Source organism: Strix aluco, chromosome 9, assembly GCF_031877795.1.
Source record: "Strix aluco isolate bStrAlu1 chromosome 9, bStrAlu1.hap1, whole genome shotgun sequence".
NCBI classification, from domain to species: domain Eukaryota; kingdom Metazoa; phylum Chordata; class Aves; order Strigiformes; family Strigidae; genus Strix; species Strix aluco.
This window is the reverse complement of record NC_133939.1, coordinates 1,984,026-1,996,797: the sequence shown is the minus strand read 5'-3', so window position 1 is coordinate 1,996,797 and position 12,772 is coordinate 1,984,026.

The window sequence follows — 12,772 nt, the reverse complement described above, 5'->3', positions numbered from 1 at the left end:
GGCTTGGCAGATGCAGCGGGGGTCCCCACTCGAGGGTTGGCTTGAGCCAAGGTGTCATTGGGGTCTGCTTTGCCCTCGCAGTCATCCTCCTCTCCCTCCTCCTCAGCATCGCTGGAGCTTCCCCGCTGGCTGCCGCTGTCACAGTCAGCGCTCCTCCGCCTGCGCAGCCAGTAGAGATCAAGGAGCACGAGCAGGGTTTCGGCAGAGGCCCAAAACCACCAGTGCTGGCAGACAGCAAGGCGCACGCCTTCCGGAATGAGGCCGCATGACTCCTGGCTCCTCTGCTCCATCTGCTCCGATGAAATTCCTAGGAAAGCCACCAGTTTGCAGCCCAGGTGAACGTCTCCTTGTGTACCCACAGGAGATAAACAAAAGAGGAGGTGAAGACAATTTGTCTCCCATATCTCCTCCCAAGTGCTTTGAGGTAACGCTTACACTCAGAACGGGGAGACACAGAAAACCCAGGCACTAGACCTCTTCAGGTTCTGGCCTCCTCACAGCTGTCAGGAGGTGAAGGGTGTCACTGCAGAGAAGCTTCAGTGAAAGAGACACCTGCTCCTCAGCTACTGCTGCCAAATTGTAACTCTCAGTCAACTGTAATCTCTGCCATAGCTGAGCTAGTACCCTACATACAGAACTCCTCTCCCTGCTAATCCCTGGAATCATCCCATCCACCTGGAGAGGGCAGTGGAGATCCTCCTGATTCCTCTAGCCAGCCTGCTCCTCCATTAAGGACATGTAAAGCAGTTACCTGGAAAACGAACCCCTGCGCTCTGCTCCTTTGGAGTCTTTTTAGATTCCATCCGCTCCTGAACCATCTGTAAACTCATCGAGTCTGGACTTCTTCTTTTCCCTGTTAAAATAAGTTTGACCTTTATTACAATTACAGCTTGACCTTTATCACAAAAAGACACCAAGAAACAAAACATGGCCAGTGTGAGAACATGCATACTGCTTGCAGATGCAAAGGTGGACATGCTATTTAAGCAACCCCAGTTTAGAATTCCTACAAGTCTTAGGGAAAGTTTTAGGATGACATTTGTCTTGTTTTAGTTTTGCATGTTTACCACCTGCACCCAGAAAGTCTATTGGAGAAAACACTCTGTCAGTTTTGCTGATGTCAGATGCACTCGAGTGTAACTGCCGTCCGACAGGCCATCGAAACACAAACATGAAAAACAGCCCAACTTCATTGGGCCAAACCCCCACTCTTCTTTAAGTCTCGTTGTTCTCTGTCAAACTCCTCCCTAGACAAGGGAGGCCAAAGACACCCTGCTGTGTCAGAAATTGCAGCAGGACCAGGGGAGCGACGGTCCCCCTGTCCTCGGCTCTGGTGAGGCCGCTCCTCGAATACCGTGTTCAGTTTTGGGCCCCTCACTACAAGACAGACACTGAGGGGCTGGAGCGCGTCCAGAGAAGGGCAACGAAGGTGGTGAAGGGTCTAGAGAACAAGTCCTGTGAGGAGCGGCTGAGGGAACTGGGGGTGTTTAGCCTGGAGAGAAGGAGGCTGCGGGGAGACCTCATCACCCCCTACAGCTCCCTGAAAGGACGTTGTAGCAAGGTGGGTGTTGGTCTCTTTTCCCAAGTAACAAGCAATAGGAGGAGAAGCAGCGGCCTCCAGTTGCACCAGGGGAGGTTTAGATCAGCTATTGGGGAACATTTCTCCACTGAAAGGGTTGTCAGCATTGGAACACGCTGCCCAAGGAGGTGGTTGAGTCACCATCCACGGGTAGATGTGCTGCTGAGGGACATGGTTGAGTGGTGGACTTGGCAGTGTTGGGTTAACGGTTGGACTCAATGATCTTAAAGGTTTTTTCCCAACCTCAGTGTTTCTATGATTCTCCAAAGGAGGTGCTTGTGTCATTGGGATGGCATTTGAATGAGCCATTGGAACCGCTGCTGGTGACGTGTCTGCAGGAGCTGGGGGATATCCTGGAGGAGGGAGAGTGCACCCAGCAGATGGAGGCTGCCCAGGTGGAAACTGAGGAAGAAATGGTTGTGGTGGTACCCCCAGGGGAAGAGGAAGTGCGGGGGGTGGTGGAGGATACAAGGGAGGTGGAGGCACAGGCACAGAGAGCGGTGTTGATGCTGGTAGTGCTGGGGCCTGAGTCCTCTGGGTACATTCACTGTGCGGGCGTCCTCGATTTGAGCTTCTAAAGAAACCCCAAAACACCAGTCACTGCTTGTTACACTCTGCCCTGATTTTAAAGAGGAAAGTGAATGGAGGAGGAGCATGGTGGCGAGCACTTCTTGTTCTCAACTTAAGCATTTTTCTCCCCGCTTTTTGTTCATTTGAGACTACTCTCATTTCTTGGTCCTCATACTTGCCTTCCACATCCTCACCCCCAACAAATCCCTCAGTCTCCCCTTCTTATAGTCAGTTGGGCAACTGTGGCTGAGGCTGCCCGTGCTAAAAGAGACACGTGCCAAGCGCTCTTCTGCCACACCTTGACACGCTTAATACTTCACAGTTCTGATCTTCAAAGTACTGCACAGACATTAACTCATCTTCTCTCAAACTTCTTTTAACATCTTCCGCACACGCTTCCTAGGTTGTTGCCTCATGGTGACGTCTTTGGCCCGTTCTTGGCCCTGAATTGTTAGTTTTTGCTTACTGAACTTGAGGTTTTAGACAATCTGTGGGATGGACCCTGGTTTTTGTTTTGACTTATCTTTAAGATTTTATACACACAATGCACCCTTACAATCGATCTATAACACAGAGATACCAAAAGGAAGGACTAACGATGCTGCAATAAACCAAAAGAGACTCCTCTCTCTCCAACCGAGAGAAAGCAGCTTGGCTACTTGAGATGACTAAATAGTAAAATAACAGCCTTGCCTTTTCCAATAGTTTGCTCAATCAGTATTAACTAAGGTGTTAAAAAAAGAATATTGGACGCTGATTTCTATTGGGAAATCAACCTCTTCAGCCCTATTCAGCCAATAATCAAGAGGGTGCCTTTCCATCTGATCCTTTAATTATGTTTCATTTATATATGTAATTATGATTTCCTCAGAAAGACTTCATTCTTCAGAGTCCTCTTTTCAATCATGTACTGCAGTTTTATTTTAAATAATCTTCCTGAGAGCACAGATCCCCTTTGTGAAGGCCAATTCAAATTAAGCCATTTAAAAATTAATTACCACATGTATTCTCCACAACGATCTGTGCATACTTATTCCCTTATAAATCAGCTGTTGTGTCCGTTATGTGTTACGGCCTCGTTTAACAGGTTACAAGCACCAACATATTGAATTTCTGTAGCATACTTACACTTCCCAGTCTGGTCTGCCACTGGCCGAGCGAATTTTGCCGGCTCTCACTGGATGACCTTTTGGCATGGGGAGAGAAAAAAAATCCCTTTCAGTTTACCTGAAGAGAATTTTTTAAGAGAAATTTGTAAGTTACGGTTACTTACCAGTTGTGGGTATCGATCGTCCTTGGTAGCCCAGAAGACTCGGCAATGCTGGCTGTCTCAGTCCAGGAACCTGATAGCCCTGGTGAATCAGTGCAAACAGTTGGAAAATAAGCTCTACTAAAATACGAGAATCACTGCATATGGTGGAAGAAAACCTACCTTCTCTTCCCACAAGCCGTGCATTGGCAGGGGGGAAGATTGAGGACGTTCCGTGGCAGCCACCAGCGCGGCAGGAGTGGTCAGAGCCACGAGTGCTGGTGGAGGTGCTGGTGGCTGCTGCTGCTGCTGCCGCTGCCTCTGCTTATGGATCATCTGTGCATACCCAGTTCCATTTTTGAAGTTGTTCACAGCCTAGAGGCAGGAAAACATTTACAAAGAGGTAACATGAACCTTCAGTAGCTCGATGAACAACAGCCTCCACAGAGTAGAATTACTTGTGTATTCCCGTATATACTCTCCATCCTAAAATAAACCAACACACGGATATATTCAGATTAGATGTAAGGAAGAAATTCTTCCCTGTGAGGGGGGTGAGGCCCTGGCACAGGTTGCCCAGAGAAGCTGTGGCTGCCCCCTCCCTGGAAGGGTTCAGGGCCAGGTTGGATGGGGCTTTGGGCAACCTGGGCTAGTGGAAGGTGTCCCTACCCCTGGCAGGGGGTGGCACTGGATGGGCTTTAAGGTCCCTTCCAAGCCAAACCCTTCTGTGATGCATGAACACATCCCATTAAACACTGGTGTTAATGACTGGTAACTCAGACTATCTGTGTGTAAAGCACTCCGGTGTTAACACTGAATTTAAACTGAGGCAATCCTGTTAAACACAAGTGTGACCTGAATTTGCCAGCTTGTCTCTCAAGAGTTGTCAGCTTCTGTAACAACAGGTCATGTATTTACAAAGTAAATTTAGCCTTATTCCATTCAGCCTTGATAAGCAGATGTAAATTAATATTTTCTTCCCTTTCAGCTAATTGACTGACTAGACTTTTCTTACAAACAGTTTATCTAAAAGTCACTGCATTACCTGGCGTAGGCACTTGTTGGCAACTAAAGTATCGGGAGAAACACCTGCCTGATGACATGGTGGGCATGTGTGTTCCTCACGTTCCAGTAATGCCGTTCTAATACCTGGGTATAATCAGAATCATCAAAATAGGTTTTAGCTAAACTAAGGAAACTGTTGGGGTTCTAATTAGTTATAAAAGCCCTTAGATGGTTAATGGGTGAATATGGTCCTGAATTGAGAGCATGAAGCTATAAATGCTCAGCAGTGTAAAAAATTTCTAGTATGCAGGAAATAGCTGCCCAGTTTTGATATTTCACTACTGTAACATTTGAAGACGTAGAGCAGGCCGTGTCTTGATGTTCTGACTAGTCTGTTCTCCACTGTCCAGCACAGTGAGAAGTCCCCAAGCTCAAGGTTCATGAATAAGACACATCTCCAAAAACCATTAGTAGGTTCAAGTTCTGACGGTTTTAACCAACTCTCCCGTGGAGAAGAATGTGGATTAAATGCCCAACGAGCCATTTGCTGCAGACCACAGTAAGTCACCAGCGTTGGCTCTATAGTTTTGTATGAGAGAAAGGACTGTGCACAAACTCAATGCATTTGCTAACTAACACTGTAATCAGCTGCAGCATTACGCACTCTTCTTGTACTCATCCTTCCGCATGGAAAGAGGATTTAACTAGATGCATAAAGAGGGAAAAAAGCCTTCTGCCTTTGTTTTTTCATTTCTACAAGAAGAGTCCTTTCCTATTCAGGGTATACTGAAGTATTAAACAGAGCTGGTAACAAAGGAATTTTACGATCTTTCTGCTTTCAGAAGATCAGGTGTGATGTTTTGAATTAACAAACATGGGAGTAAAACTTACAGTCGTCACAGTAACTGTTTCGACAGCAGGGAATAATAACTGCATCGGCCACGATTCCTTTACAAATGCAACATAAGAGCTCCTCTGGAATAGGGTCGTCTGAAGAAAAGGAGGAAGAGGATGGCTCCTTTGGTAAAAAGGGAGGCTTTTTCTTCTTTCCTCTGGCATAAGCTTCCCTGGAGGGGGGATGGGGAAGGAAAAAGAAAAAAAGTCAAAGATGGGTAAAGGAGAACTTTCCCAAGCTTTGGATTTTATCCAATGAAGACAGTAGGTGGCATTCTCACTCCACATTAGTCTTCAAAATACAGGCATTTAGTTTAAACTACTTTTCTATAGCCAGAGCACTAGAAAAGGGAGGCGGGAACAATTTTCCTTCTGCAGAACTCTTCCATTCATTGGATCAACTAAGAAATTAGCTCAGACTAGAGAAATCATTTTCTGACAGCTAGAAAGCAGGTGAAACAAATCCCACCTCTCCTTTGCCAGACGGGAAATGTAAATTGCAGGCTCAGGATAAAGTCAGTCTCTGTGTAATTATGTTTTATAAATGCAAGAAGAAGTCTATGTTAGAGCTTCTGCAAAAGGAGATCCATGACGGAAGAACAGAGCTGCTACCGAGTGCATTTTAAAACAGCCACTCTTGTCAGCACACAGCAGGATTTTCTTAGTTTACAGCAACAGGAAAACATCCCTCTGCTTCACACATGGGATCTGATAAATGTCAGAGGGGGAGGGAATCTCAGTCCAACAGCTATTTGTTAAATTCTGCAAGAAGCCTTAGCAAGATAAAACAGAAGCAAAAGCAGCTTGCAAAAAGAATGACGCCACTGTAAACACGACTGAAATGTTTTGCAGAAATACGGATTCTTAGCATACCACAAGCTTAACCAACGTTCAGGGGCGTGAACAGCAGCACTGTCCTATTTTAATATTAGAAATCATCACAGATTTTAAGGTTAAGATACAATGACAGTGCTTCTTCCCCCGTAATTACAGATGCTGGCCAGCTTGGTGGCATTGCCACTCAGACACTGACACGTGGCTTCTCTCCTTCGCTTTTTGGTCAGACCAGCTAATTCCATACTCACGCATTAATAATTGGTATTGCATATCTTCCAGTCTTTGTCAGCATAGCGCCCTTTGTATTGGGATCTTCCACCTCCACCATGAAACTCCTGGGAATTCCTGTGCACTTTTTAAGTCTGGGAACAGACTGAAAATTACTGTCCTGTTAAGAAAAGCAATGCAGACATAGCTCATCTTAAGACCCACACTTAAAATGACATTTCAACCACTATTTTGAGCAGGAAAAGCCTTTAATCCTCTCCTTTTACCTAGCCTAAGGGTTGCTCGACTGAAATACTCTTTTTCCTAAATGAATACAGCCAGGATGCTCCAAAGGCTCGAGCAGTGTTCTGAACTCAGTCGACATTCTTTGGCTCAACTTCAGGGTCCTTAAGGGTGAAATATCCCTCAGCTCCCCATCCCCTCAGAGGAGGGGCACAAACCCCCTCCTCCTCCAAAGCGCAGTTCAGAGGGAGACCTTAATGCAGGGCTCTGGATCGGCCACTGGGGAAACTGATATTCACCCGCTACGGATGAAGGTTGAATTCAGAGCTGATGCACGTACGTTCAGTGAGTAACGTTAAATGGCATGAATACTCAACCAGAGACTTGTGTAATTATAACACGCAAATATTCAATAGATGGGGTCAAGAGAAACGTCATCTTTTTCTACAAAATACTGAAAACTGCAAAGTGTCATTAAAAAGAGTTAAGACGAGAAAAATTTGCAGTAACATTGGAATATATAAAAATATACATTAAAGTTCATAGAGAAAGATCTATGCACATATATAATGACTATGACCTCGAAGAAAGAAAATTTCCCATTGAAAATCCCAGCTTTCCCTGGAATTTTGAAGGGCTTTGCACCACTGCCATAGAACCTCTGTATTTCAGCCCAAGAGACACAATTCCTAATAGGGGTATTCATGTAATTGCTGTGTAACTGCCAAGGTAAAACCATTAAAAACCAAGTGACACCAGAAGCGCCCCACAATCTTACCCCATTTCTTGGGCAGTTCTTTATATAGCGCCCAGGTTTTCCGCAGCGAAAGCAAATACTCGGAATGGCAGAACACTAAATCCACTGCCCAGGGGGAACAGAGAAGCTTTGGAGATGAGCACAGAGCACAGCGCTGCCAACTCTTTAACAGCCAGCAGAGCACACCTCCTCCCGGGGGGGGCAGCTCTAACTGCCACACTGCTGCCAGTGAGGACAGGGGAGGAGAGTCAGGACAGCTGCAAAAAGTTCATGAGACTTCTCAAAGGGGAAAAAAAGGAAACAGAAAATAACCAAGATCTTTTTACCAGGCTGCCTGTGACATGAGCCATCAAAACATGAGAGTGGGTGATGGACAGCTGGGGAGAACAGTCAGGATTCGACAAAACAGTTCAGACAGCATGAAATCAGAATGAGAATGAACATTCATTAAAAAAAATCTCTTAGTATTTGGCTTTGCCCGAGAGGCACCTCTGTGTCACAGGGTAAATATCCCATTCCGCTGCCAAGATGCAGATTTATTCCAACAGAGAGTTATTCCACTAACCAAGAGCTTTTCTACACAATGACCTCTGCAGCCTGGGGCAATGCAGCCGTGCATTCGAGTACATGCACACCCAGGGTGTGCAGGCTGGCAGCTGAAACCTTTGCATACTTCTCTCTTCATTGCTGCTGAAACATTTTGACTCCCCAACCCTACACTCTGGTTCTGCAACAATTCCCCACACACTCAAACTACACTTTCAGGCACATCCCGTTGCCTGCCCAGGATGGAATCCCCCAAGTGCGACTGTTCCCAATTCCATTTTTCCCGTAGGAAACAATGGGATAGAGAGGAATGTGTGCAGGCACTTCAGCAATGCACACAGCCGAACCACACAGGAACAGTGGTGTGAGGTGGCAGATGGTGAGACAGAAGCGAGACCTCTGGGGTTGTCAGCTGCCAGTTCAACACCTGGGAATGACAGAAGTAGTAGAGGAAATTCTAACTGCTTTTAATATACCAAGAAATAACTGCTACTTGCCCGAGGTTTAGAGTGGAAAATCCCTTTATAACACAAAATTAAACTTCATGATGTCCTGGTGACCCTGTGTGACCCCTCCTCAAACAGATCACCATTCTGAAACCTCTCAGCTGCTTCTCCTGTGACACTGAACACCTGACAAACTCTTTCACTGCCAGTGGTGCTGCTGCCTCTCCTGATCCATCACATTTTCATCTCCACCTTCAGATGCCTGCTGCTCAGCAAGGTCAGTGAAGGATGAAGGAAAACAGGACCATGACAACAACAGTAACCAGAGCAGGGTATGAAAGAACTGACAGCAGAGCTCTGAAACAGAAGGCACAGACAGCAAGGCATTACTGTGCACAAGCTTTCACAGTGCAGACGCAGTATAGACAGGGTAAGAATCTGCTCCCCAGCTCTGGAAAACCCAATCCCCTCAGCAGCAGCACTACTGACACCTGCAAGCTTCCTTCCTTAAGTTCTAAGGACAGAGGAGCATCCCCTGGATCCAGATGCAGCCCCCCTCTGAGCACTGCCATTCTGAGGTGTTGCATTTTTCGTATCGAGCAGCAATAACTTATAAAGCAAGATTTCAGTTAACTGTCTTAAAACCTCAATCCCCAACAGGAATTGCCTCAAAAGGTCGATCAGAGACGAGCCGGCTCCACCTTCTGCATGGCCTCCCCTGCCCACCACACACAAAGCTCAAGCCCTCCCCAGCCTGTCCCAGCCAGCGCCCCAGGAAGGTGCTGTCAGACCTCTCCGCTCCCCTGACAGCCCCCCGGCCAGCTCCCCAGCACAGGGCACACGCCGGCTGCAGGCCACCAGCCAGCCTTAGGGACAGGGAGTCACTTCAGGAAAACTCACGTTTTCCCCAAAGACCACGTTCTGCTCCGAACCCGAGCTACCGCCACGAGCCCGCAGCACCCTGCCTCTCCGCAGCACCCGAGGGGTGCAAACCCCGACCCGGAGCAGACGCCAGCCCTGTCCCACCTGCTTCACACGGCATCCCTGCAGCCACAGGCACCTCCTGAAAGGGGGGAACCTGCGAGAGCAGTTTTTAAATGTGTTTCCATGAAGACCAGGCAGTTACAGAAAACAGATTTCACAGGGAGAAAACCAGGGAAAAGGAGGAGGAGGAAGTCAGTCTGCCTGGCTACATGAAATGGGGATGAGAACAAGCAGAGATGCAGGGCACAGCAGAACTGAACAGGAGCTTGAAGGTGACAGGAAGAAAAAACAGGCAAGATGAACTACACAGGTGTTCTGAACAGGAGACTTATTTTGTTTAAATATTGATTAATTCTTCCTTATCAATTATTCTGATGATTAATTCTATTTCCACACAGGCATTTTGTCAACATTTAAGAAGATGCACAGGGGACCCCAGGAGAAGCCCCAACACTCACCTAGGAACGAGGTGACGATCTGCAGACTGACAGCACATCGGGCGGGACAAGCTTGAAAAGAAACACGGTGGCAACCAGTTACATCACGTTTACAGCAATCCACAGCCACAGGCAGTGAAAAGCGACTATTTTCTGCAGAGCTGGTGCAGAGCAGAGAGGTGGAGGTGAAGGAGCAGCTGACGGGGGAGGCTGAAGCAGTGTCACCCACGGCAGGAGCTCTGCCCGCTGTTTGCAGGCTCAGAGCAAGTGGTGCTGCCGGATTTCCCAACCAGAAGCACTCCCAGGATCCCAGCACACAGAAACTTGTCCTTTAATTACTTTTCAATTACATCTTGTACCTTCATTGTGTGAGATTTCTGCTCTGCCTGCAGATGTCAAGAGATACTTTTCTGAAAGCGGAGCAGGTCGTTCCAACTTGAAACAAACAGGATTTGTCTTTTGGGAAAGGTGCAAATTAGAAGCTCAGCTCAGAAACTGAACTTTGTCCAGAAAGCCAGAGGAGCAGCAGGGCTCTGCAAAGGGGCTGGGCTCCAGCACACCCCCCTGCTCACCCCCCCACATCTCTCCCAGCACTGCCGAGCTGGGAAAAACTGTCCCACAGCCAGAAGGCAAGAGCCCGCCTGGGCCAGCTCTCGCCCTCGGGCTTAATGCCGGTTTGTGATCAGCACCTCTTGGCTCTGGTGACTGGCACCCTCTGAAGCACCACTCTGAGGGGTTTCATCAGATTGAACCACCCAACCCAAATCACCACAGAGAGCAGAAAATATTAAATGCGTCACTGCTTTCACACTTGTAGTAAAAATAAAGGGCTAAAATTCACTTCCCTGGGGTAACCTGACAGATAAACCCCGCAGACACAACAGACCCTTACAGACAGCAAAACCCACCAAGTTCAAGGTAAAAGGACAAGCACAGTCACACATCAGAACGTCTGAACAGCCCCAACTGTGACAACAAACCTTATTTGGAAAAAAAAATCAGAACCATGAAAAATTAATTGGGTTTTTAGACCACAGCTTCCCCTTCCCCGGCGATCCCACCACCCCCTCCAGGGAAATCGGCCCCAGCCCCTGCACTCACCCACTGCTAGGCCGGGGACACCACCTCTAGTGATGGCTCTGGGGCTGGTGCTGGTTCTGGTGCCACCTTTGCAGGAGACAAATTCCTTCAGCCATCCAGAACAAAGCGAGTGTTTTAAAAGGAGGAATTCCCACTTGCTGGGTGAACCAAATCTCTGCATGGAACATCCCTCAGTGCAGACCCCAGAGAGCTGGAGGACCTCCTGCCTAGGCCGCCTCACTGCAGACCATGGAGCCCTGGCAGACTGTCGGCAGGAAGTAGGCCCTGTGGGGGCCAGGGGATCCCCGGGGGGGCTCCAGCACGTTGTCCCCCCCCCCAGCACCTGCCCACACTCCTGCCTGTGCCGTGAGGGGGGATTGGGGACCTGGGGGGGTTCTTGGGGGGGGTGTTATTGGGGTTCTGTGGGAGTTGTGGGGGTCATTGGGGTGCTGGGGGTGGGATTATTTGGGTCCTAGAGGGAGTGTAATGGCGTCGTGGGTGGTTGGGGGTCCTGGAGGGGTTTGGGAGGGTTATTGGGGTCCTTCGGGGGGGGTCTTGAGGGAGATATTGGTGTCCGAGGTGGGGGGATTGGGGACATCCTGGAGGGGGTTCTGGGGGAGATATTGGGGTCCTGGGGGTGTCTTGAGGGAGGTATTTGGGTCTGGGGGAGGTTCTTGGTGCTTGGGGGGTGTTATTGGGGTCGTGGGGGAGTTGAGGGGGTTATTAGTGTCTGGGGGGGGGGTGTCTAATGGGCTCCTGGGGGCGGTTTCTGGGGGAGATATTGGGGGGGTCCTGGGGGACAGTAATGGGGTGCAAGAAGGGTCCAGTGGGGGCTACTGGAGTCCTGGGGGGGATCTTGTGGGGGATCTTGGGGTCCTGGAGATCTCCTGGAGGCGCTAATGGGGCTTAGGGGAGTTCTGGGGGTGGGCTGGTAGGGTACCGGGGAGATATTTGGGGTCTTTGGTGGTAAAATGGAGAACTGGGGGGCCAATAGGATCTGAGGGGCACTAAGGAGGTGGGGGGGGGGTGGGGGGGCTGAGGGTGTTTTGCAGGGACCTGGGGGTGGAAAATGCAGTTTGGGTGGGTTGCAGGGGGGATTTGGTATTCCTGGGAGTCCCAGGGGTACCTCCCCCCCCCCACAGGTGCTGCTGCTCCAGGGGTACCCCGAGAGTGTCAGCCCCGACTAACTCCAGTACCAGTGCTGGGACGCCGTGGGGGTGGGGGACGGCACCTCCACCATCACCAGGGCCACCCTCACCTGGGTGCTGTGGGGTGAGTCCCCCTGATCCCAAACCCCCCCTTTTCACCCCAAAATGGCCCTTGGTCCCCAGATCGATGTTTGACCACAAATCCCCCAGTTTTACCCCAGAATTTCTGTTTGATCTGATTCGCGGAAGCAGACTCTACAACTCAGAGAGAGTTATACAGCAGGTATGTTTACTCTGGCACTGGGGTGCAAGGGGATTTCTCCACAAAGCTTGCACCCCAACAGCACATTTTACCAGAAACTTCTGGAGTGTGGATATACATATTCATTGATTACATAACACAAACATCCATATACACGAGTGAGGCTGGGTTAGCTGTCGTGGTTAATAATTGTGCCAGCAGCCAGAGTTACCACACATGTGGGGACAGCTGCGAGGCTTTGGGGCTTGGTCAAGTGAGACTTTGAATCATGGTCAAGATGACTCTGATTAGGCATAAAAAATTCATCAAGGATAGACTTCGATCTCCAAACCCTAGAAAATCCATAGAACACCCTGGACCATAAAGAGAGTGTCTGGGATTGTGCTGAGGATCAGTTATTTGACAACCTGGCAAAATGGCTAATGGATTAATTAACTTGGCAATGAAACTAACTTTTGAGTGTCCTGAAAGTGAACTGCCTTCATTATAATACTAAAACCACGCCCCCTGCCCAGGTTAAGACCCTTC